Here is a 23,159-nt window from a genome sequence, read left to right on the forward strand (position 1 = left end):
GTTTTGCCAAAAGAATACCTTGGTCATAGAAAACACCCTCTTCCAACAACACAAGAGAAGACTCTACATATGGACATCACCAGATGGTCAACCCTGAAATCAGATTGAGTATATTCTTTGCAGACAAAGATGGAGAAGCTCTATACAGTCAAAAAAAAACAAGACCACGAGCTGACTGTGGCTCACATTATGAACTATTTATTACCAAATTCAGACTTAAATTGAAGAAAGTAGGGAAAACCACTAGACCATTCAGGTTGACCTAAATCAAATCCCTTATGATTATACAGTGAAAGTGAGAAATAGATTTAAGGGACTAGATCTGATAGATAGAGTGCCTGATGAACTCATGATGGAGGTTCGTGACATTGTACAGGAGACAGGGATCATGACCACCCCAAGGAAAAGAAATGCAAAAAAGCAAAATGCCTGTTTGGGGAGGCCTTAAAAATAGCTGTGGAAAGAAGAGAAGTGAAAAACAAAGGAGAAAAAGAAAGATATAAGCATGTGAATGGAGAGTTCTAAAGAATAGCAAGGAAAGATAAGAATGCCTTCCTCAGCGATCTTTCCTGTTGACAGATGACAACTAGTGATGATCATGGTGATCATTCTGAAATGTGTAGAAATATGGAATCACTGGGCTTCCCACGTGGCAATAATGGTAAAGGATCTGCCTATCAATGTAGAAGACATAAGAGATACATGTTTGATCCCTGGATTGGGAAGATATCCTGGAGTAGGAAATGGCACCCCACACCAATATTCTTGCCTTTGAGAATCCCATAGACAGAGGAGCCTGGAGGGTTCCAGTCGATAGGGTCACACAGTCAAACACGACTGAAGTGACCTAGCATGCACACCTGCATGGAAGCACCATGTGTATACCAAGGACTAACATTGTTATAGGTCAACAATACTTCAACAACAAACAAACACATAGAAAAAGAGATCTGATCTGTTGCTACCAGAGGCAGGGGTTTGGGGTGGGGAGAATTAGATGAACGTGGTCAAAAGGTACACAGCTCCAGTTATAAGATATATACTTTGAAAGTAGTGTACAACATGATGACTCAGGTTAAAATTGCTGTATAATATATAAGGAAGTGGCTAAGAGAGTAAATCCTAAGATTCTCATCACAAGATAATTTTTTCTATTTCTTTGATATTGTATCTGTATGAGACAATGAATGTTCACTAACCTTTTGTGATAATCATTCCATGATGTATGTAAATCAAATCATTATGCTGTACACATTACATTTATACAGTACTGTATGTCAAATATATCTCAATAAACTTGAAGAAAATTCAGATAATTACAGTTGATATAAAGAAGGATCCTACGAAAAAAGCTCTATTTACCTCCCAACTCCTTCAGTTTACACAGCAGAAGTTTCTGCTTCAAGGACCATTAACTAGACTTATACAGCCATTGTCTGTGATGGAAAGAGGGAGGAGAAATAACAACTAAGAATGAAGTCAAAATTTGTACCATTGCCCAGTGATTTTTGACTCCATCACTTGAACCCTGTGGCTTCAGTGAAGCCCTGATGTTGACTGGGAATATTGGTGGGGAGAGGGCCAGCGAGGTCTGAGCCTAGAAAAAGGTTTGAAATGCATCAGAAACACACACGCACACCAGAGCAGATTCTAATTGCAATAAAATTGTAAACTAAGATTTCAATATGTTAGAAAAATTAAGCTGTGAAAAATATGCAAATTCAGCAAAATATATTTTGTTCTGAAGCCAGAAAAATATTTTAAAATACATACATTAAAAATGCACAAATATGCCTGCCAATCTTCTTCTGTGCAGAGGCCTAGCAGCAGACACAGCCCTCTTGTCAGAGCAGTGACCCTAGACAAGGGACACACCTCTACTGATCAAAAGCACAGGGTTTATGCCAGCTCACAGCTGGAGGTTAGCACTGCTTTCTCCATCCACAGCCTCCAGGGGGGATTCTGCTCTGCATTTGGTGCTACATTTTAGGGATCTTTTTGGGAAGCTCTCTCTCTATACATTCGGTCTTAGAAACATATCAGTTACAGGAGTATCATCAACAAATGTCACACATCCCTTTACTCACACGTTTTTCCAAATCCTTAAAAAAGGTGGGTGGTCACGCTATCACTCTGTGCCCAGAAACCATAAAATAAGGGTGCTCTTCATAGCTATTTTATTTGCCAATCATGAAGTGGCCTCCCTCATTCAGTGCCCAGGCAAGCTCAAAATCTTTCCCAAAGATGACTGGGAAAAGAGTTCTAAAAGAGATGGAGCAAAGACAAGAAATTGTAAAAATAAATGTAAGAGGATATGAGTCAAGAGACACATATAGCAAAAAAAAAAAAAGAGGGACACAGGAAATTAAAATATTGATTTTTAAATTAGAAGCTCATTAAATTGAATAATTAGAAGATGCTTAGACAAGCCCTTATTTGAACCCGAAGCCCAGACCATTCTGCTAGCTAGCCACACAGGCACAGAGAGCAGTGAGGAGTCCTCAGTTCTTTAACAGAAGGTATGTAATGTGTAGAAAGTGGATAGACAAAAGTGTAAGATGCATGAGAGTGTTTATCCTGTACAGTGAAAGCACTCCCTTTATATCTTGTGTGACCTTTTAAAGGACAAGGGTACATGCACAAAGGTACACTGTTCCAAGCATGAAAATAAAAAGTGTACTTGCATACCCTTGTTTTCATCCGTCTTGGCAGTTTGGAGTAAAGCAATTTACAAAAAAAAAAAAAAAAAACAGGGAAATGGTGGTGTGTCTGGGACAAAGACACTGGTAAAAGTGATTTCCTAGTTTTGCTCAAAGCACTTCCCTGGAGTCTCAGATGTAAAGAATCTCTCTGCAAGGCAGGAGACCCAGGTTTGATCCCTGGGTTGGGAAGATAACTGGAGAAAGTAATGGCTACCCACTCCAGGATTCTTACCTGGAATATTCCATGGACAGAAGAGCCTGGTGGTCTACTGTCAATGGAGTTGCAAAGACCTGGACATGACTAAACAACTAACACACTTTCAAAGGCAATGTTTGAAGGCAAGTTCAGACATCAGTAATACAAATCTGAGGAGTTAGTGGAGGTATATTCAGTTCAGTTCAGTTCAGTTCAGTTGCTCAGTCGTGTCTGACTCCTTGCGACTCCATGAATCACAGCATGCCAGGCCTCCCTGTCCATCACCAACACTTGGAGTTCACTCAGACTCATGTCAATCGAGTCAGTGATGCCATCCAGCCATCTCATCCTCTGTTGTCCCCTTCTCCTCCTGCCCCCAATCCCTCCCAGCATCACGGTGTTTTCCAATGAGTCAACTCTCTGCATGAGGTGGCCAAAGTATTGGAGTATCAGCTTCAGCATCAGTCCTTCCAATGAACACCCAGGACTGATCTCCTTTAGGATGGACTGATTGGATCTCCTTGCAGTCCAAGGGACTCTCAAGAGCCTTCTCCAACACCACAGTTCAAAAGCAGCAAATCTTCAGTGCTCAGCTTTCTTCACAGTCCAACTCTCATACCCATACATGACCACAGGAAAAACCATTGCCTTGATTAGACGGACCTTTGTTGGCAAAGTAATGTCTCTGCTTTTGAATATGCTGTCAAGGTTGGTCATAATTTCCCTTCCAAGGAGTAAGCGTCTTTTAATTTCATGGCTGCAATTACCATCTGAAGTGATTTTGGAGCCCAAAAAATAAAGTCTGACCCTGTTTCCACTGTTTCCCCATCTATTTCCCATGAAGTGATGGGACCAGATGCCATGGTCTTCGTTTTCTGAATGTTGAGCTTTAAGCCAACTCTTTCACTCTCTTCTTTCACTTTCATCAAGAGGCTTTTTAGTTCCTCTTCACTTTCTGCCATAAGGGTGGTGTCATCTACATATCTGAGGTTATTGATATTTCTCCCGGCAATCTTGATTCCAGCTTGTGCTTCTTCCCAGCGTTTCTCATGATGCACTCTGCATATAAGTTAAATAAGCAGGGTGACAGTATATAGCCTTGATATTTGATATTTTTCCTATTTGGAACCTGTCGTTCCATGTCGAGTTCTAACTGTTGCTTCTTGACCTGCATATAGGTTTCTCAAGAGGCAGATCAGGTGGTCTGGTATTCCCATTACTTTCAGAATTTTCGCAGTTTATTATGATCCACACAGTCAAAGGCTTTGGCATAGTCAGTAAAGCAGAAATGGATGTTTTCCTGGAACTCTCTTGCTTTTTCAATGATCCAGTGGATGTTGGCAATTTGATCTTTGGTTCCTCTACCTTTTCTAAAACCAGCGTGAACATCTGGAAGTTCAGAGCTCATGTATTGCTGAAGCCTGGCTTGGAGAATTTTGAGCATTACTTTACAATGTGTGAGATGGGTGCAATTGTGTGGTAGTTTGAGCATTCTTTGGCATTACCTTTCTTTGGGATTGGAATGAAAACTGACTTTTTCCAGTTCTGTGGCCAGTGCTGAGTTTTCCGAATTTGCTGGCATATTGAGTGCAGCACTTTCACAGCATCATCTTTCACGATTTGAAATAGCTCAACTGGAATTTCATCACCTCTACTAGCTTTGTTCGTAGTGGTGCTTTCTAAGGCCCACTTAACTTCACATTCCAGGATGTCTGGCTCTAGGTCAGTGATCACACCATCATGATTATCTGGGTCCTGAAGCTCTTTTTTGTACAGTTCTTCTGTGTGTTCTTGCTACCTCTTCTTAATATCTTCTGCTTCTGTTAGGTCTATGCCATTTCTGTCCTTTATCGAGCCCATCTTTGCATGAAATGTTTCTTTTGTATCTCTGATTTTCTTGAAGAGATCTCTAGTCTTTCCCATTCTGTTGTTTTCCTCTATTTCTTTGCATTGATCACTGAGGAAGTCTTTCTTATCTCTCCTTGCTTTTCTTTGGAACTCTGCATTCAGATGCTTATATCTTTCCTTTCCTTCTTGCTTTTCACTTCTCTTCTTTTCACAGCTATTTGTAAGGCCTCCCCAGACAGCCATTTTGCTTTTTTGCATTTCTTTTCCATGGGGATGGCCTTGGTCCCTGTCTCCTGGTCAGTATCACAAACTTCCATCCATAGTTCATAAGGCACACTATCTATCAGATCTAGTCCCTTAAATCTATTTCTCACTTCCACTGTATAATCATAAGGGATTTGATTTAGGTCATACCTGGATGGTCTAGTGGTTTTCCCCACTTTCTTCAATTTAAGTCTGAATTTGTCAATAAGGAGTCCATGATGTGAGCCACAGTCAGCTCCTGGTCTTGCTTTTGTTGACTGTATAGAACTCCTCCATCTTTGGCTGCAAAGAATATAATCAATGTGGTTAATATAACTCAAATACCAAAGAGAGGGTTTGTTTTGGAAAACCTTTTGATAGATGTTTGTCTCATTGACTTCTGAACTGTTTCTTCAAATTTCTCATAAAAGGAATCTACTAACTAATCATGGGTTTGGTGAATATAAATCTTTTGATGTTTGACCACCCCCTAAAGTATGTAATATTCTGATGCATTCATTTACCTGATAGGTGTGGTGACCAAACTATAGAGTGCACTTACCTACCCCTGTGATCCCCATCCCTGGCATTTACACCTCTGTATCCTTCCCTCCTCCTGAGTGTTAGAGGGACCTCTGACTTGCTTATCACCAAAAGAACACAGCAAATGAATGAGATTTCATGTTCTGAAAATCTGCCAGACAGTTGACTCCCTAGACAATCTCTTTCTCTAGTGACTTTGTAGAAGTAAGTGGCTATGCTGGAAGACCCATGGTGATGAACTAGCATCCAAGAGCTGGGGGCAGCTTCCAGCTGACAGCCAGCAGGGATGTGTGCAATCATCTTTAACACTGCCAGGAAAATTAATTCCACCAACATTCTGAGAGGTGCATTGAAGGTCTTCTTTTCCCTGTCACCCCTGGAATCTCCTTGTGAGATGCAGCCTGGCTGATATGTTTGTGAGACCATGCTAAGCTGTATCCAGAATCCTGACAGTACAATGTGATAAAAAAAAAAAATAAATAAATTGCATTTTAAGTGTCTTGTTGATCCTGTTCATTACACCAATTGTCTTGCTGTATATCACTGGGGCACTGTTTGTGGAACCCAGAGTAGGCAAACCATGAACTAAGAGGCTGAAAGAAGACTCGAGGAACTGTAGGAACTGCAGACACGTTTATTCTCTCCTGACTGGAATAGCAGCCATAGCAGCAGACATAATATAACAAAACATAACTGCACACAAACCCTCAGGGTTTTCCCAGGTGAAGCTTATACCTGCATGCCTCATAAAGTAGCCCAAGTGAGTACCCCCTGTTACACATGCACAGTGCCATAAGCGATCTCAGCCATGCAGTCATAGTTTACAGATGGGGCAAGAGGGCATGGGAGTATGGGGCAAGAGAGTCCAACTGGTACAATCCGGTTAATTTCCCAACATTACACCACCAAGTTTGAGGGAATTCTTGTGTGACCATAGATGTGTGGGTGGGTGGGTATGCTCAGTCACTCAGTTGTGTCTGACTCTATGCCACCCCACCAGGCTCCTCTGTCCACGGGATTTCCCAGGCAAGAATACTGGATTGGTTTCCATTTCCTTCTGCAGGGGATCTTCTCAACACAGGGATGAAATTCACAGCTTCTGCCCCATCTCCTGGATCGCAGGAGAATTCTTTACCCTAATCAAAAAGTAGCCATAGTTAATTTACACAATAAAGTTGTGAGACACCTGGTTCTTAAAAATCTTAAAAAAAGGAACATAGTAAGCACACATACTTTCCCTTTATTTCTAGTACCATTGTCAGTGAAGTTGAGATGGATGATGATTGCTATTCTCAACCAAGAATGACTGGAGCATTTTGGATACCCTCACAGAAAAAAATTAGCTTTGATCACAAGCATATCACTAACAAACATTATTCAAGATGACTTGTAGTTAAATGCATGATCTTTTGGCTCTCCTGACTCCAGAGTTTTGCAAGTAATCTTTTATTTCAATACGTTTATTTACAGTTCTATATTTAATATTAAATTCTCACATTTGACTTCGCAGATGTAATAGTTTTCCTTGTTGAAAATAAAATTGCTTGTCTAATTTATTTTAATTAGAAGTATGTGGTAGTAAATGATAACTGAATTTTAAATAACCTTGACAAAAATATTGTCTTGCTTACATAAATAAAAAGATTGGATGTTGGATAGAAAAAAAAAATCTCTTGAGTAAATGTGAAGTTTACTTCTTGTGAATAAAAAGTGCTTCTCTCATGATAACTCTCTGATAAGTCATTAATAATAATTTAATTATTTTTATTTATTTTTTAAAAATGTGTGTGTTTCACACATTTTATTCACATTTTATTTTTTAAATATGGTGTGCTCTGAAAGCTGCTCCAAAATCAAAAGGAATTGTTAAATTTTCCCTTATAGAAGAAAACTTCTAGGGGCAAGATTTGAGTAAAATACACATACTAGTCTAAAATGTACATATCAGTCAACTATGGAGTTATACCTGGAATTGTTTTAATGTCATAAATAGTTCAATGTTACACATATTGGGATTTGGAGTTAGGAGCACAACATGTTACAACTGCAAAATAAGACTAGTTACAAGAAAGCTGAATTAAATGTAACGATTTTGGCAATACTTGTGATTACTGAAAAGAACTTCAGAATATTGTTGTTAAGAAACGTATATCTTTCTTTTGTTGTATAAGTCATATTTAAATGAAAGAGACAGATGAATGTGTAAAATGTAACTTAAGTAGTATTTGCTGTCTTTGACAGGAGGAAGTTAGAAGGGTAGAATAAGCTTTTATTACTAGAGGAAAAAACCAACAGGGATGTTGTGTTTGGGGCCTGGGACACTCGTCACTGCCAAGACAGAGAGGTCAGACTCTGCTTTTTCCTTAATAAGTCTTTGCTAAAATGTATTTAAACTTTAAGAATTATATCATACTGTTCAATAGTTGTGCCATGATAAATGAGAAATTTCAGAAATAAGGTTATCATCGCTAATTAACAAATGATTAAGAAAATTTCTGAAGTTCACTGAGGATCTTTGTTCTGGTTTCAGTGTATAATCAAATGTGATTGGAACAATATGACTTACAAAGGAACGTTATTGAAAGATAAAAGAAGGACTATAGCTTAATTATAGTCTAATTAAGACTGAACTGATAGGGGGAAAATGTAAGAATATCCCCAAGAAATGAATAAACTTTGTTTTTATGAGCAAGAGGCATGGAAATTTACCCTAAATTGGATGTATGTAGGAAAACTCTTATAACGACAGCCTTAGGAATTTTAGGACAGAGAATTTCCATGTACCTGTCTATATCCAGGTCACAATAGTGCTCCAAATTCACAGTGAAGTTATTTCTTAATTATATTCCCCCAAATTAGCAGACTGTGAAAGAGGCTGTTTGGAGAAGGAAATGGCAACCCACTCCAGTATTCTTGCCTAGAGAATCCCGTGGACAGAGGAGCCTGGTGGGCTGTGGTCTATGGGGTCGAACAGAGTTGGACATGACTGAAGCGACTTAGCAGCAACAGCAGCAGTAACAGCAGCAAAAGAGGCTGTTATTAAATGGCTAGCAATGAATACTTAGTATAGTCATACTATGATATGAGGGTGAGCAGTGTATATTTTATACAGAGTACATATACTTTACATAGAGTACACATACTTAAAATACAGTATTTTTTGCAAGGCACTTAAAAAAAAAAAAAAAAAAAGACATACCAAATGTCAAGTTGTGGGACTCCTCTACTCCACCATCTGAGAATCTAAAAACATGGCTTGATTCCAAGAGAACTGCACAAACATAAAAAAACATTGAGTTGGAGGAAGTACAGGTTATCTGTTTCATATTTTATATCTTTTGCTAGACACATTGGACATTCTGTGAGGTGGAAAGCACATGGAGTTTCCTGCCATCAATCTGCCTAACATGGCTTATAAAATCTGCCATGTATAGATGCAAAATTGTCAGGAATTTTTTTCTTGTTCATTTGGGACCAAGAATTCCTCTTCTCTCTTCTAGACAGGTGTTATGAGTGATATTGTGTCCTTTTAAAAAGATAGATTGAAATTCTAACCCATATCTTAGAAATGTGATCTTTTATTTAAACAGTGTGGTTGCAGATGTAATTACTTAAGTTTAGGTCCTACTGCAGTAGGGTGGACCCTAATCCCACATGACTGGTGGGCCTTCTAAGAAGATGGCCATGTGAAGACACAGAGACCAAGGGAGAATACCTGGTGATGGCAGAGTCAGAGACATGAGAGTGAAGTGCATCAAGGGTTGCTAGTGATACAGAAACTAAAAGTCTTGGTCAGATTTTCTCTGAGAACATCAAGAGATTTTAGACCTATTGTTACCTTGGCTTTTTGTTTAGGCTCTGAAACTGTGAGAGGATTATTTTCTACTTAAATGGTTTTAAGTCACTAGTTTATAGTACTTTGTTGTGGCAACTCAAGGAAACTTGTAAAAGGGATGTTCATTTTCTTTATGAATAATATGTTTCAAAGACATCAGAATTTATATGTTCTCTATCCTTTAGAAGCCACAGAGGCCTATGATAATATGGACTACATATTAGCGACAGGAGTAAGTCCACTCAATCATTTGAAATTAAAAACAAAAACAACAATAAAACTTTACTTTTCCTTTCCAATATAGCCCTCCTATCCTATTCGTCCTCATCATATTACTGTTATTAACATCATTTTCACAGAATTTCCCCAACCAGTGAATGTGAGTGGCTTGAAATTCATAATTATAGTTTGAAATCATACAACTTGGACATCAGATAATGCTTAGCTGGTCTGGGCAAGACCAGGACTAGAGAAACTTCATTAGGAGATAGTCTATGTTCACTTTTATTCTTCCACATGATTAAATTAATGCTAATAGTAATGCTATAAAAGAAATGATAATGCATAACATATAGTGGGTACCTAAATGCAGATACTTATTGAATGCTTTATGTAACACTTTATGAAAATACTTAGTACTTATGGTAGTATTATAAAATATTTTCTATTATACCTCTTTAGAAGTTCAGAAACTTACACACAGGGACTTTAAGTGACTTTCTCAAAGTTTCTGGTCTGAAGCAGCAGACCTGGGAACTGATGCAGGTGCTATGGTTAAGAGCTCAGATTTGCAACCATTACTCTGTTCTCTAATGAAGCTGCCTGTGTGTCAGTACATGAGATATAATGAGTTCATTTTCATTGCTTAACCCAAGAGCCTTAGACTCCTATGCACAGCAGGTCCTATGAAATTATCTGGCTTTGCTTTGAGGTGAGTGCCAACTTGGCTCCCTATACTGATGTGGGTAAATAATGAACAAGTGTAACACTGGGTCAAGTAGGTTTAATCAACTTAATTAAACCCACTATGCTTATTATTACTGCTCCTGAAAAGGCTGTGAATGACAAGATTACAGTTCTGTCTTATTGGTTTAATGAAAGAGTGCACAGGGGTTGAGGATGATACCTTACTCAATAGGAGTGATGTGCTATTTTACTTTCAGGTCATGTTAATCTGGCACTATTAACATATAAATCTCTCAGTTTGCACTGTAGGGTATGTTAATCTAAGAGGAGGAGGCAATAGAATTGGATATTACATGTAACTGCCAACAATATCAATTAAGAGCACATTCAACACCTTGAATGGAGATCTCTCAGGTGTAAGCATGAAAACACCCATTCCTAGAAACTTAGCTCTTTATTTCTAGAACAAATGTCAATATTTGGTTTAATTATTTGGTTGCTAAGCCTGAAGGAAACATCCTTTGCTTTCATTAATCTTTCAAAGCTGAAGGACAGAAGGGTTCCTGTAACATAAAGAGAATTACACCCATTTATACTCAATTGGGAGAAGAAAATCAAGGGATGAAATTTTCTACCTGAGAACAACTCCACATAGAAGAGCAAAAGTTCATCTATTTGACTTGTGAATGCAAACAGATTCTGGGAGTCCATCGCATATAGAAGCTTAAACAAATCCTAATTACATGAGATGATTTCTGTAAATTTGAAAAGAGTGGAAATTAAAATGTGAGATCTTCTATGGTCTGTTTGTTTACTTCAACTGACATGAACATTTTTGTCATGTATCAGATCGGATCAGATCAGTCCCTCAGTCGTGTCTGACTCTTTGCGACCCCATGACTCGCAGCACGCCAGGCCTCCCTGTCCATCACCAACTTCCGGAGTTCACCCAGACCCACGTCCATCGAGTAAGTGATGCCATCCAGCCATCTCATCCTCTGTCGTCCCCTTCTCCTCCTGCCCCCAATCCCTCCCAGCATCAGAGTCTTTTCCAATGAGTCAACTCTTCGCATGAGGTGGCCAAAGTACTGGAGTTTCAGCTATAGCATCATTCCTTCCAAAGAAATCTCAGGGCTGATCTCCTTCAGAATGGACTGGTTGGATCTCCGTGCAGTCCAAGGGACTCTCAAGAGTCTTCTCCAACACCACAGTTCAAAAGCATCAATTCTTCGGTGCTCAGCCTTCTTCACAGTCCAACTCTCACATCCATGCATGACCACAGGAAAAACCATAGCCTTGACTAGACGAACATTTGTTGGCAAAGTAATGTCTCTGCTTTTGAATATGCTATCTAGGTTGGTCATAACTTTCCTTCCACGGAGTAAGCGTCTTTTAATTTCATGGCTGCAGTCACCATCTGTAGTGATTTTGGAGCCCAGAAAAATAAAGTCTCACACTTTTTTCACTGTTTCCCCATCTATTTCCCATGAAGTGATGGGACCGGATGCCATGATCTTCGTTTTCTGAATGTTGAGCTTTAAGCCAACTTTTTCACTCTCCACTTTCACTTTCATCAAGAGGCTTTTGAGTTCCTCTTCAATTTCTGCCATAAGGGTGGTATCATCTGCATATCTGGGGTTATTGAGATTTCTCCCAGCAATCTTGATTCCAGCTTGTGTTTCTTCCAGTCCAGCATTTCTCATGATGTACTCTGCATATAAGTTAAATAAACAGGGTGACAATATATAGCCTTGACTTACTCCTTTTCCTATTTGGAACCAGTCTGTTGTTCCATGTCCAGTTCTAACTGTTGCTTCCTGACCTGCATACAAATTTCTCAAGAGGCAGATCAGGTGGTCTGGTATTCCCATCTCTTTCAGACTTTTCCACAGTTTATTGTGATCCACACAGTCAAAGGCTTTGGCATAGTCAATAAAGCAGAAATAGATGTTTTTCTGGAACTCTCTTGCTTTTTTGATGATTCAGGGAATGTTGGCAATTTGATCTCTGGTTCCTCTGCCTTTTCTAAAACCAGCTTGAACATCTGGAAGTTCAGAGTTCATGTATTGCTGAAGCCTGGCTTGGAGAATTTTAAGCATTACTTTACTAGCGTGTGAGATGAGTGCAATTGTGCAGTAGTTTGAGCATTCTTTGGCATTACCTTTCTTTTGCATTGGAATGAAAACTGACCTTTTCCAGTCCTGTGGCCAGTGCTGAGTTTTCCAAATTTGCTGGCATATTGAATGCAGCACTTTCACAGCATCATCTTTCAGAATTTGAAATAGCTCAGCTGGAATTCCATCACCTCCAGTAGCTTTGTTCGTAGTGATGCTTTCTAAGGCCCACTTGACTTCAAATTCCAGAATGTCTGGCTTTAGGTCAGTGATCACACCATCGTGATTCTCTGGGTCATGAAGATCTTTTTTGTACAGTTCTTCTGTGGATTCTTGCCATCTCTTCTTAATATCTTCTGTTTCCGTTAGGTCCACACCATTTCTGTCCTTTATCAAGCTCATTTTTGCATGAAATGTTCCTTTGGTATCTCTGATTTTCTTGAAGAGATCCCTAGTCTTTCCCATTCTGTTGTTTTCCTCTCTTTCTTTGCATTGATCACTGAAGAAGGCCTTCTTATCTCTTCTTGCTATTCTTTGGAACTCTGCATTCAGATGTTTATATCTTTCCTTTTCTCCTTTGCTTTTCGCTTCTCTTCTTTTCACAGCTGTTTGTAATTCCTCCCCAGACAGCCATTTTGCTTTTTTGCATTTCTTTTCTTATGGGAATGGTCTCGATCCCCGTCTCCTGTACAATGTCATGGACCTCGTTCCATAGTTCGTGCTTGGGCTTGCTTCACAATGCACTGAGAAAAATATCATTGGATATAATGCTGCCAGGGTGTCCTTCTGCTGCTGCAAACCATACATTTTCAGTACTCAGTGGCATAAAACAACGATATATTGTTTCTTGCAACCCAGTGGTATTGACATTTACATTCAGCTAGGAACTCAGGGAAGAGTAGAACTTCCAAGAAGATATGTCAAGTCCAAGATTTGTCTATACATTAATGCTATTGTTGTTATTCAGCTGCTAAGTCATATCTAAATCTTTGTTTCCCCATGAACTGTAGCACACCAGGCTTCCCTGTCTTCCACTGTCTCCCAGAGTTTATTCAAAATTATATCCATTGAGTTGGTGATGCTATCCAACAATCTTATCCTGTGCTGCCCTTTTCTCCTCTTGTCTTCAATTTTTTCCCAGCATCAGGGTCTTTTCCAATGAGTCGACCCTTTGCATCAGATATTAGCGCTTCATTTTCAGCAATAATCCTTCCAATGAATAATCAGGGTTGAATTTCTATAAGACTGATTAATTTGACCTCCTTATAGCCCAAGGGCCTCTCAAGAATCTTATTCAACACCATAATTGGAAAGCATCAATTCTTCAGATATTAGCCGTCTTTATGGTCCAATTCTTGCATCCATACATGACTGCTGGAAAAATCATAGCTTGGAATATATGGACCTTTGTTGGCAAAGTGATGTCTCTGCTTTTTAATACACTGTCTAGGTTTCTCATATCTTTCATTCCAAGGAGCAAACATCTTTTAATTCTGTGCCTGAAGTCACTGTCCTCAGTGATTTTGGAGCCCAAGAAAATAAAATCTGTCACTGTTTCCATTTTTGTTTCCCCATCTATGCCATGAAGTGATGAGACCAGATGCCATATCTTATTTTTTTTTTTTAATAATGAATTCCAAGCCAGCATCTTTACTTTCCTCTTTTACCTTCATAAAGAGGATGTTCTTTAGTTCCTCTTCACTTTCTTCCTTTACAGTGGTATCATCTATGTATCTGAGGTTGTTTATATTTTTCCCAGGAATCTTGATTCGAGCTTGTGATTCATTCAGTCCAGGATTTTGCATGATGTACTTTGCACAGAAGTTAAATAAGCAGGGTAACAATATACAGCCTTGTGGCACTCCATTTTCAATTCTGAACCAGTCAGTTGTTCCATGTTTGATTCTCTTGTTTCCTGAGCCACATACACGTTTCTCAGGAGACAGGTAAAGTGGTTTGATACTCCTATATCTTTAAGAGTTTTTCACAATATTTTATGATATAAGTCAAAGGCTTTAGTGTAGTCTTTGAAGAAGAAGTCAATGTTTTTCTGGAACTCTCATGCATTCTCTATGATCCAACAAATTTTGGAAAATTGATCTCTGGTTCCTCTGCCTTTTCTAAATCAAGCTTGTACATCTGAAAGTTCTCAGTTCACATACTGCTGAAGCTTAGCTTGAAGGATTTTGAGCATAACCTTGGTAGCATGTGAAATGAGTGAAATTGTACATCTATACAATTGAGTGTCTATACAGAGCCTCTCACTTTTCGGTAAAGAATCACCAGTTACTTACTTCACAGGATTACACCTGACCTCCAAGATGAGATGTTCTGAGAAGATAAGCCTCAGTTCCTAAAAATCTGTTAATCCTCTGCTTGTATCACTGTTGCTAATAACAAATCTGCCAGAGTAAGTCAGATGGCCAAGCCCAGGATCAAGATGGGTAAGGGCCATCCAAAAGAATGAATACTGGAAATACGGTTCTTCAAGGGTCATCAATGTACTGTACTCTAAGGGGAAACAATGAGCAATTATACACAGTGTGACAAGTGACAAACTTCTTCTGCTTCTCTTCCTTTGAAGGAGGGGGAATCCCTCAGCAGTGCTCAGACTTTGAAAACGTTTGGGAAAACAAATCTTACCGATAAGGAGTCAGAATGTTATGTGAGTCTTTTTGATTATTCAGTTCAGTTCAGTAGCTCAGTCATGTCTGACTCTTTGTGACCCCATGGACTGCAGCAGGCCAGGCCTCCCTGTCCATCACCAACTCCAAGAGTTTACCCAAATTCATGTCCATTGGGTCAGTGATGCCATCCAGCCATCTCATCCTCTTTTGTCTCCTTCTCCTCCTGCCCTCAATCTTTCCCAACATCAGGGTCTTTTCAAATGAGTCAGTTCTTTGCATCAGGTGGCCAAAGCATTGGCATTTCAGCTTCAACATCAGTCCTTGCAATGAACATTCAGGACTGATTTCTTTTAGAATGGACTGGTTTGATCTCCGTGCAGTCCAAGTATACCTTAATGTAATTTTAAATAGAAAATAAATGAAGTATGTAAAAAATGTTTCAACTTAAAGTGACTTGGCATTTTGAGTATTTCTCTAACAGACAAAGAAAGGAAGAAAGTCCTAATTAATTTCTAGTTTTATACAGGGTGCTCATCTGATATTGTTCAGTTACACCCCAACAATGTTGTCTCAAAGTTTTCCATGTCCTAATCTTTGAGGACATGGAGGAAGGACACTGAACCAACAGATATGCAAATGGCCTACGGAGTCCAGGGAAGTCAATATTTTCCCCTCAAGGCTCCAGAAGAAACTGTCCCTGTAGTTACCTTGACTTTGGCTATGTGAAGCTAATTTTGGACATCTGGCTTCCAAAACTTAAAATAACAATATTGTTGTAACAGGCTAAATGTGATATATATATATATATATATATATATATATATATATATATATATATATATTACAGCACCAATAAAAAACTAATTCAACTGTCTCAAAGCAAGAAGTTCAATGATCATTTGGACAAAAGTACTGATACTATTGAGCTGGAAATTGTAGTAAGTATCCAACAGGCATCTCAAGCATATAAAGATATATAACATACGAAGGAGACATTTAGGGGAATAGAGGAGAGTTGGACAGTTCAGGCATCCTTCTCAGGAGAACTCTGCAGTGGGGAATTGAGAGAGTAACAGAGACAATATAGAGATAAGATATGAGAAATAAAATGTACCTAACAACCAAACTCAATTTAAAAAATATAACCCAGAATTGCAGAATAATAAGGATGAAGGGAACATCCAAAGAGACCAAGATAAAAACTGTGAATCAATGACCATTTAGCTAAAGGTGGATTTCTCAATTATTTCTAGGGAAATAATTTGATGTGAAGCATAAAGGAAACACAAAGAAGAAATGGGATGCAAAGACAGTTTAGTGGAGATTTTAATAAAATACTTTCATAATTTTAACCATTAAACTGAAAAGGAAAATCATTTTTAATTATTAAATTTATTATATTAACATAAAGGTATATTGGGCTTCTCAGGTGGCACAGTGGTAAAGAATCTGCCTGTCAATGTAGCAGATTCAGGAGACAGGGTTTGATCCCTGGGTTAGGAAGATTCCCTGGAGTAGGAAATCAGCTCATTACAGTATTCTTGCCTGGAAAATCCCATGGACAGAGGAGCCTGGAGGGCTAAAGTGAGTGGACTTGCAAAGAATTGAACATGACTGAGTGACTAAGCATTGAGCATGCAAAGGTGAATTAAAATTAATTTTACATCAAAGAAGGGGAATTAGGAGAAAGGGTAAATGAGGCTGAACTTGTTGTCTCATTTATAGGGAGCACAGATGATTCAGATAGTTGTACATATCTTTCAGACAAAAATATATATGAAATTTTCTTTTCATAAGTAGCATTTGAAACCATTGTTTTGCATATGATAATTTAATGATGGTCTACAGTAACAGTTTTGCTCTGTTGGAAGGGAACAAATACTGGACTCCTACCATACATTATAGCAAAATACAATCCAATTGAATCAAATCCATTTCATCCAGTAAATATTTATTAGGTGCCACCTGTTTGCCAGATACTTTATTGTAATTGGAGATATAAGAAAGAGCTCCTACCATGTACCAGTTAGAAGGAGTAATAAATGCACTAATATAACACAGTAGAATGTAATATAATGGTATCATGGGACATTATAATAGATAATAACATGCACCATGAAGCAAAAGGCTTCCCTGGTGACTCAAATGGTAAAGAATCTACCTGCAAAACAGGAGACCTGAGTTCAACTCTGGGTCAAGAAGATCCCTTGGAGAAGAGAATAGCAACTCATTCTAGTATTGTTGCCTAGAAAATTCCATAGACAGAGGAGCCCGGTGGACTATAGTCCATGTGGTTACAGAGTCAAACACAACTGACTGACTAACACACATACGCACCTTAAAGAAAAATGAACCAGGTTTAAATGCTGGAGGGTGTTTGTGTATGTTACTCTGTATAGAGTATTCAGGAACATTTTGTCTGAGAGAGACATTTGAGCATATACCAGGATGAAGTTAATGGAAGATGTTAGGAAAATTAAAATTGAGGAAGTCTTCTTCAGGCTTCAGAGACAAGAAAGTAGAGCAGGTCTCTAACCTTGCTTCTTACCTGCCAGGACACCGCCCTGACTATGTGCCTATTCCTGAGTGCACCAATTGTTATCAGTAATCCAGGCAACTCTATAGATAAGATAACACATGAGAAATAAAGGAATATATATATAAAAAAAAAAGCCTTTAAGAACCAAAAAATAAATAAATAAATAAATAATAAATTTTATACTCACTCTAAAAAAAAAAAAAAAAAAACGAGTGAGGCATAGAATTGTTGAATCACTAGAGGTCTGGCCAACCATGCCAGAGGTTTAAAACAAAAACCCTATAGCTAGCAAGATATTAATAAAACAAATAGCACTGTAAAAAGGTTAAACTGAAAACAAAGCTGCATTTTTTTTTTTCTAGTAAAATGATGATGTTATCAGTTTGAGGCCTGGGATTATAAATGGGCTTTCCAGGTGACACTAGTAGTAAAAAATCTGCCTGCCAATGCAGGAGCTATAAGAGATGCAGGTTCGATCCCTGGGTCAGTAAGATACCCTGGAGGAGGGCATGGCCACCCACTCCAGTATTTTTGCCTGAAGAATCCCATGGACAGAGAAGCCTAGTAGGCTAGAGTCCATTCAGTTGCCATAGTCAGACACAAATGAAGCAAGTTAACATGGATGGATGCACATTATAAGCAGGAACCCCCAAACATCAATTTGAAGTCTCACCCATGGGGTGGACACACTTCCAGAGACCTATTTTCAATTGGGAATCCAGATTGATGTTACACAAGATTTCCTAGTGCTGTTTGAATTTGAATATTAGTCGGCACAATTCTGTGATTTGTGTGCTATTACTCTCCTCTTGTTGTTCAGTTGCTCAGTCATATCTGACTCTTTGTGACCCTGTGGACTGCAGCATGCCAAGCTTCCCTGTCCTTCACTATCTCTTGGACCTTGCACAAACTCATGTCCATCGAATTGGTGATGTCATCCAACCATCTCATCCTCTATCAGCCCCTTTTCCTCCTGCCTTCAATCTTTCCCAGCATCAGGCTCTTTTCCAATGAGTTGGTTCTTTACATCAGGTGGTCAAAGTATTGGAGCATCAGCTTCAGCATCAGTCCTTTGAATCAATAGTCAGGCTTGATTTCCTTTAGGATTGACTGGTTTGATCTCCTTGCTGTCCAAGGGACTCTCAAGAGTCTTCTCCAGAACCACAGTTTTAAGGCATCGATTCTTCAGTGCTCAGTCTTTTTTATCGTCCACCTCTCACATCCATACATGACTTCAGGAAAAATCATAGCTTTGACTAGATGGACATTTGTAGTAAAGTAATGTCTCTGCTTTTTAATATGTTGTCTAGGTTTGTTATTGCTTTTCTTCCAAGGAGCAAACATGTTTTAATTTCATGGCTGCAATCACCATCAACAGTGATTTTGGAACCAAATAAAATAAATTACTGTAACTCCATGAAATGATGGGACCAGATGCCATGATCTTAGTGTTTGGAATGTTGAGTTGTAAGCCAGCTTTTTCACTCTTCTCTTTCAACTTTATCAAGAGGCTTTTCACTTTCTGCCATAAAGGTGATGTCATCTGCCTACCTGAGATTATTGATATTTCTCCCAGCAATTTTGATTCCATCTTGTGATTCACTCAGCCCAGCATTTTGTGTGATGTACTCTGCATATAAGTTAAATAAGTAGGGTGACAATTTACGGCCTTGGTGTACTCCTTTCCCAATCTGAAACTAGTCAGTTTTTCCATGTCCCTCCCATCAGGAAGCTTGCACAAGCCTCTCATTCTCATCCATAAGTGGGCAGACAGAATGAAAATCACAGTCATAGAAACTAACCAAACTGATCACATGGACCACAGCCATATCAATGAAACTATGAGCCATGCTGTGTTGGGCCACCCACGATGGGTGGGTCATAATGGAGAGTTCTGACAAAATGGGAAGGCAATGGCAAACCACCTCAGCATTCTTGCCTTGAGAACCTTGTGAACAGTACTCTCCTCTATGTTTTCTATTTGTCTTTTCTTTTAATAATTTTATATTGAAGGCAAGTTAGATAATTATCTATTAAATATTGAAATTGGTTATTTGTGTGTATTGGTTATTTGTGTGTAACAAATGGATTATGAGAAAAAAAAAAAGGAAAAAAAATATTCCTAGGAGAAGAAATTGAATTGTATGAGCCCTGAGGCCTGAGGTGGGAATAAACTTGATATTTTCCATGGAAGCCAGATCAGGGTGGAGGAGTAGGGTGAGTGGGGGAAACTCAGGTGGGAGGTGACACGGGTCTCTGGATGTGGCCCAGATCATATGGGTTGGGTCCATTTGAGGGTATACATTTTTATCTGGATAAGATGGAAAAGATGCTGGAGGGCTTTGAGCAGGGAAGTGATGTATCAGAGGGGTTTTATCCATTTTACCCTGGGAGGTTACTCTCTTATATGCCTCACAGAGATTCTGGTTTTATGAAGAGTGTCTGATCAGACCCTCTTCTTCAAAACACAGACTCTGAGTCCATCTCCCATCACTCCCCATCCAGATAAACTCTAAACTGTACAATCATCTGGCTTCTAAGACAACATCTCTACTCACTCCCACCCCCCTCTAAGAATGTATGTGGTTAATGTGCTTCTGATTTCCAGAATGATTTCTTAATTTACTGTCAGCTTAATCATATATTTAAGAATCTATATGTGGAGTGTAGCAGTCCTCTCAGCATTGGGTAGCCTGAGGAAAATCTATAAAACAGATTCTTGTTTCCCTCAGTCATGCAATGAAAGGAGTTCAGCCCAGAATATGAACTGTTACCTCTGTTTCACTCTGACTGGGGACTTTCTGCTTTATATGTTATTGTATTTGCACAATTATTTCCTACTTGACTATCTTGGGAATGGTTCAGTTTTATTTTATTATGTAAATCTCTAATTTTTTTTGTTATTTTTACTTGGATTGTCTCATAATTAATTTGTCTAACTACATATTTACTGTTAATGAAAGTTATTGGACTAGGGAAAGTGGGTATTGGTTGACAGAAAACATGGCAGTCTCTGTCCTCACTCTGCTTATAGTCCAACTGAAGATACACACAATGACCACAAGTGAATAATTGTTGGATCCTGGTGTAACCAAGAAGGGCCTACAGGACCTTCTGAGAATAAACCCCCCACCCATGTCCTCCACCTGCCTTTCATCTGTAGAAAACTTTTAACCAAAGAGCAAATTTAATTAGGGATGTGATAAAATATAGAACAAAAGGAAAACAATCAACCAAGACAAAATAATATTTAGTCATTAAACAAAGTCAAGGACATTTAGCTCTTCCTCAGAGACTATGAATAATATTCTGAGCCATGTCTTTGTGATATTTTGCAGATCCCCACCAGGTGGAAGAAGTTAACTAGATGCCTCCCACAAGCACAAATACCCCAGACTGCCTGGAACCAGGAGAATGATGATGACTCCCGATCACCTAACCACCAACCAGTCAGGAGAATGTCAATGAGTTGACCATGCCCTGCTCCTTGGACACAATAAGACTTCTCACTGCCCCCTCCAGAGTGTGTCATTCAGTCTCAGGGGCATTTACCCACTGTGGTCTACTTTTCCTCTCAAACAGTAAAAGTAACTCTTATCTACTTCATCCAAAGCTCTGTCTCCATACTTCTATTTGGTACCAGTGAACAGAAACTGAGTTTTGGAAACACTGGGAGACAATCTGAAGGAGCTGCCCAGGCCAAGGTATTCAGGAAGGCTCCCCTGAGGAGGTCAGTTGCAAGATGACAGAAAGAAAAGAATACTTAAGGAACATCAAGCAAAATGTATGGCAGTAGTTAAAGAAATGCAGATTGTATATTAGGAACTGAAACCAGGCTAGCTTGTCTGTATCGGAGAGAACTATAGGCACAGGGTATAGAGCTGCATCTGGAACATGTGCCACAGAGATAAGGCACAGGATGTCAGTGGACAGTCATGTGAACATGTTGTCAGTGGAAAGACTCATATCTCAACATTTAAATAAGTGAAAACTTTTCCACTTTTATAATCTGCTTTAAAAACATGAAAATTTTTGTATACACATTTTGTTTATTAAAGCAATTTTCCATTGTTTCCAACATCACTGAAGATGAATGAGTTCACTTCAGTCTCTCAGTCGTGTCCAACCCTTTGTGACCCCATCAACTGCAATACACCAGGCTTCCCTGTCCATCACCAACTCTCAGAGCTTGCTCAAACCCATGTCCATCAAGTTGGGAATGACATCCAACCATGTCATCCTCTGTCATCTCCTTCTCTTGCTGCCTTCAATCTTCCAAGCATGAGGGTCATTTCCAACCAGTCAGTAATTCGCATCAGGTGGCCAAAGTATTGGAGTTTCAGCTTCAGCATAAGTCATTCCAATGAATATTCAGGACTGATTTCCTTTAGGATTAACCGGTTGGATCTCTTTGCAGTCTAAGGGACTCTCAAGAGTCTCCTCCAACACCACAGTTCAAAAGTATCATTCCTTCAGCACTCAGCTTTCTTTATAGTCCAACACTCACATCCATACATGACTACTGTAAAAACCATAGCTTTGACTAGACAGACCTTTGTTGGTAAAGCAATGTCTCTGCTTTTTAATATGCTGTCTAGGTTGGTCATAGCTTTTCTTCCAAGGAGCAAGTGTCTTTTAATTTCATGGCTTCAGTTACCATCTGCAGTGATTCTGGAATCCTAAAAAGTACAGTGTCTCACTGTTCCATTGTTTCCCCATCTATTTGCCATGTAGTGATGGGATTGGATGCTTTGACCTTAATTTTTTGAATGTTGAAATGAATATTTACTTCTAAATTTTTGTAAAATACTTCCTAACAGTGTATTTTATAGACAAGGAGCATCATGATTCAGTCTTCCATTGTGATCTTTATATCTTTGTGAATTATCATTTCAGGTAGGATAGTCCTTGGGGAAAAAGTGTGACATTGAAGTAACCACACCAAGGGTTAAAGCAAGATGTTACAAGTTGATTGTTAAAAATAATACTTTATTGTCAACAGGATGTTTATACCACTACCAAATTGTAAAATAAACTGAAATGGATTTTTATTGTTGTTAGGGAAAATAAATGAATAGCCTTGTTTAAGCTTTGGAGACAAAGCAGAGAAGCAGAGCAGGCCTCTGACCTTGCTTCTAACCTGCCTGGACACTACCCTGACTGAGAATAGACTGTGAGTGACTGCCTGCTGTGAGTTCAAGACTTGCAGAACCATGGATAAGATGGGGGAGGAATCTTGAGATTGTTAACCTCCTGGAGGGGACCTGGCCAACCAAGCCCCAGGCTTAGCAGCATTCCAAGTTTTATAAGACAAAGCAAACAGTATTAACAGAAAACTACAGCTGCAATTTGGTCACAGATTGATGACATCAGTTTGTGACTGTCCTGGGACTATAAATTGGAATCCCTAATTGGAATCTTTGAAGTCTCACCCACAAGCAGACCCACTGCCTGGGACCCTGTTCCAATTGGGACTCCAGATATGCTGTGACATGGGACTTCCCACCACTGTTTAAGTCCGGATGTTGGTCAAAACCCAATTTGGTGATGTACTCTTTCTCTCTGTGCTTTCTCTATTCTTTTAATGGTAGTATAGTGAAAGTAAG

The sequence above is a fragment of the Bos indicus x Bos taurus genome, chromosome 4 (genome assembly GCF_003369695.1).
Source record: "Bos indicus x Bos taurus breed Angus x Brahman F1 hybrid chromosome 4, Bos_hybrid_MaternalHap_v2.0, whole genome shotgun sequence".
NCBI lineage: Eukaryota > Metazoa > Chordata > Mammalia > Artiodactyla > Bovidae > Bos > Bos indicus x Bos taurus.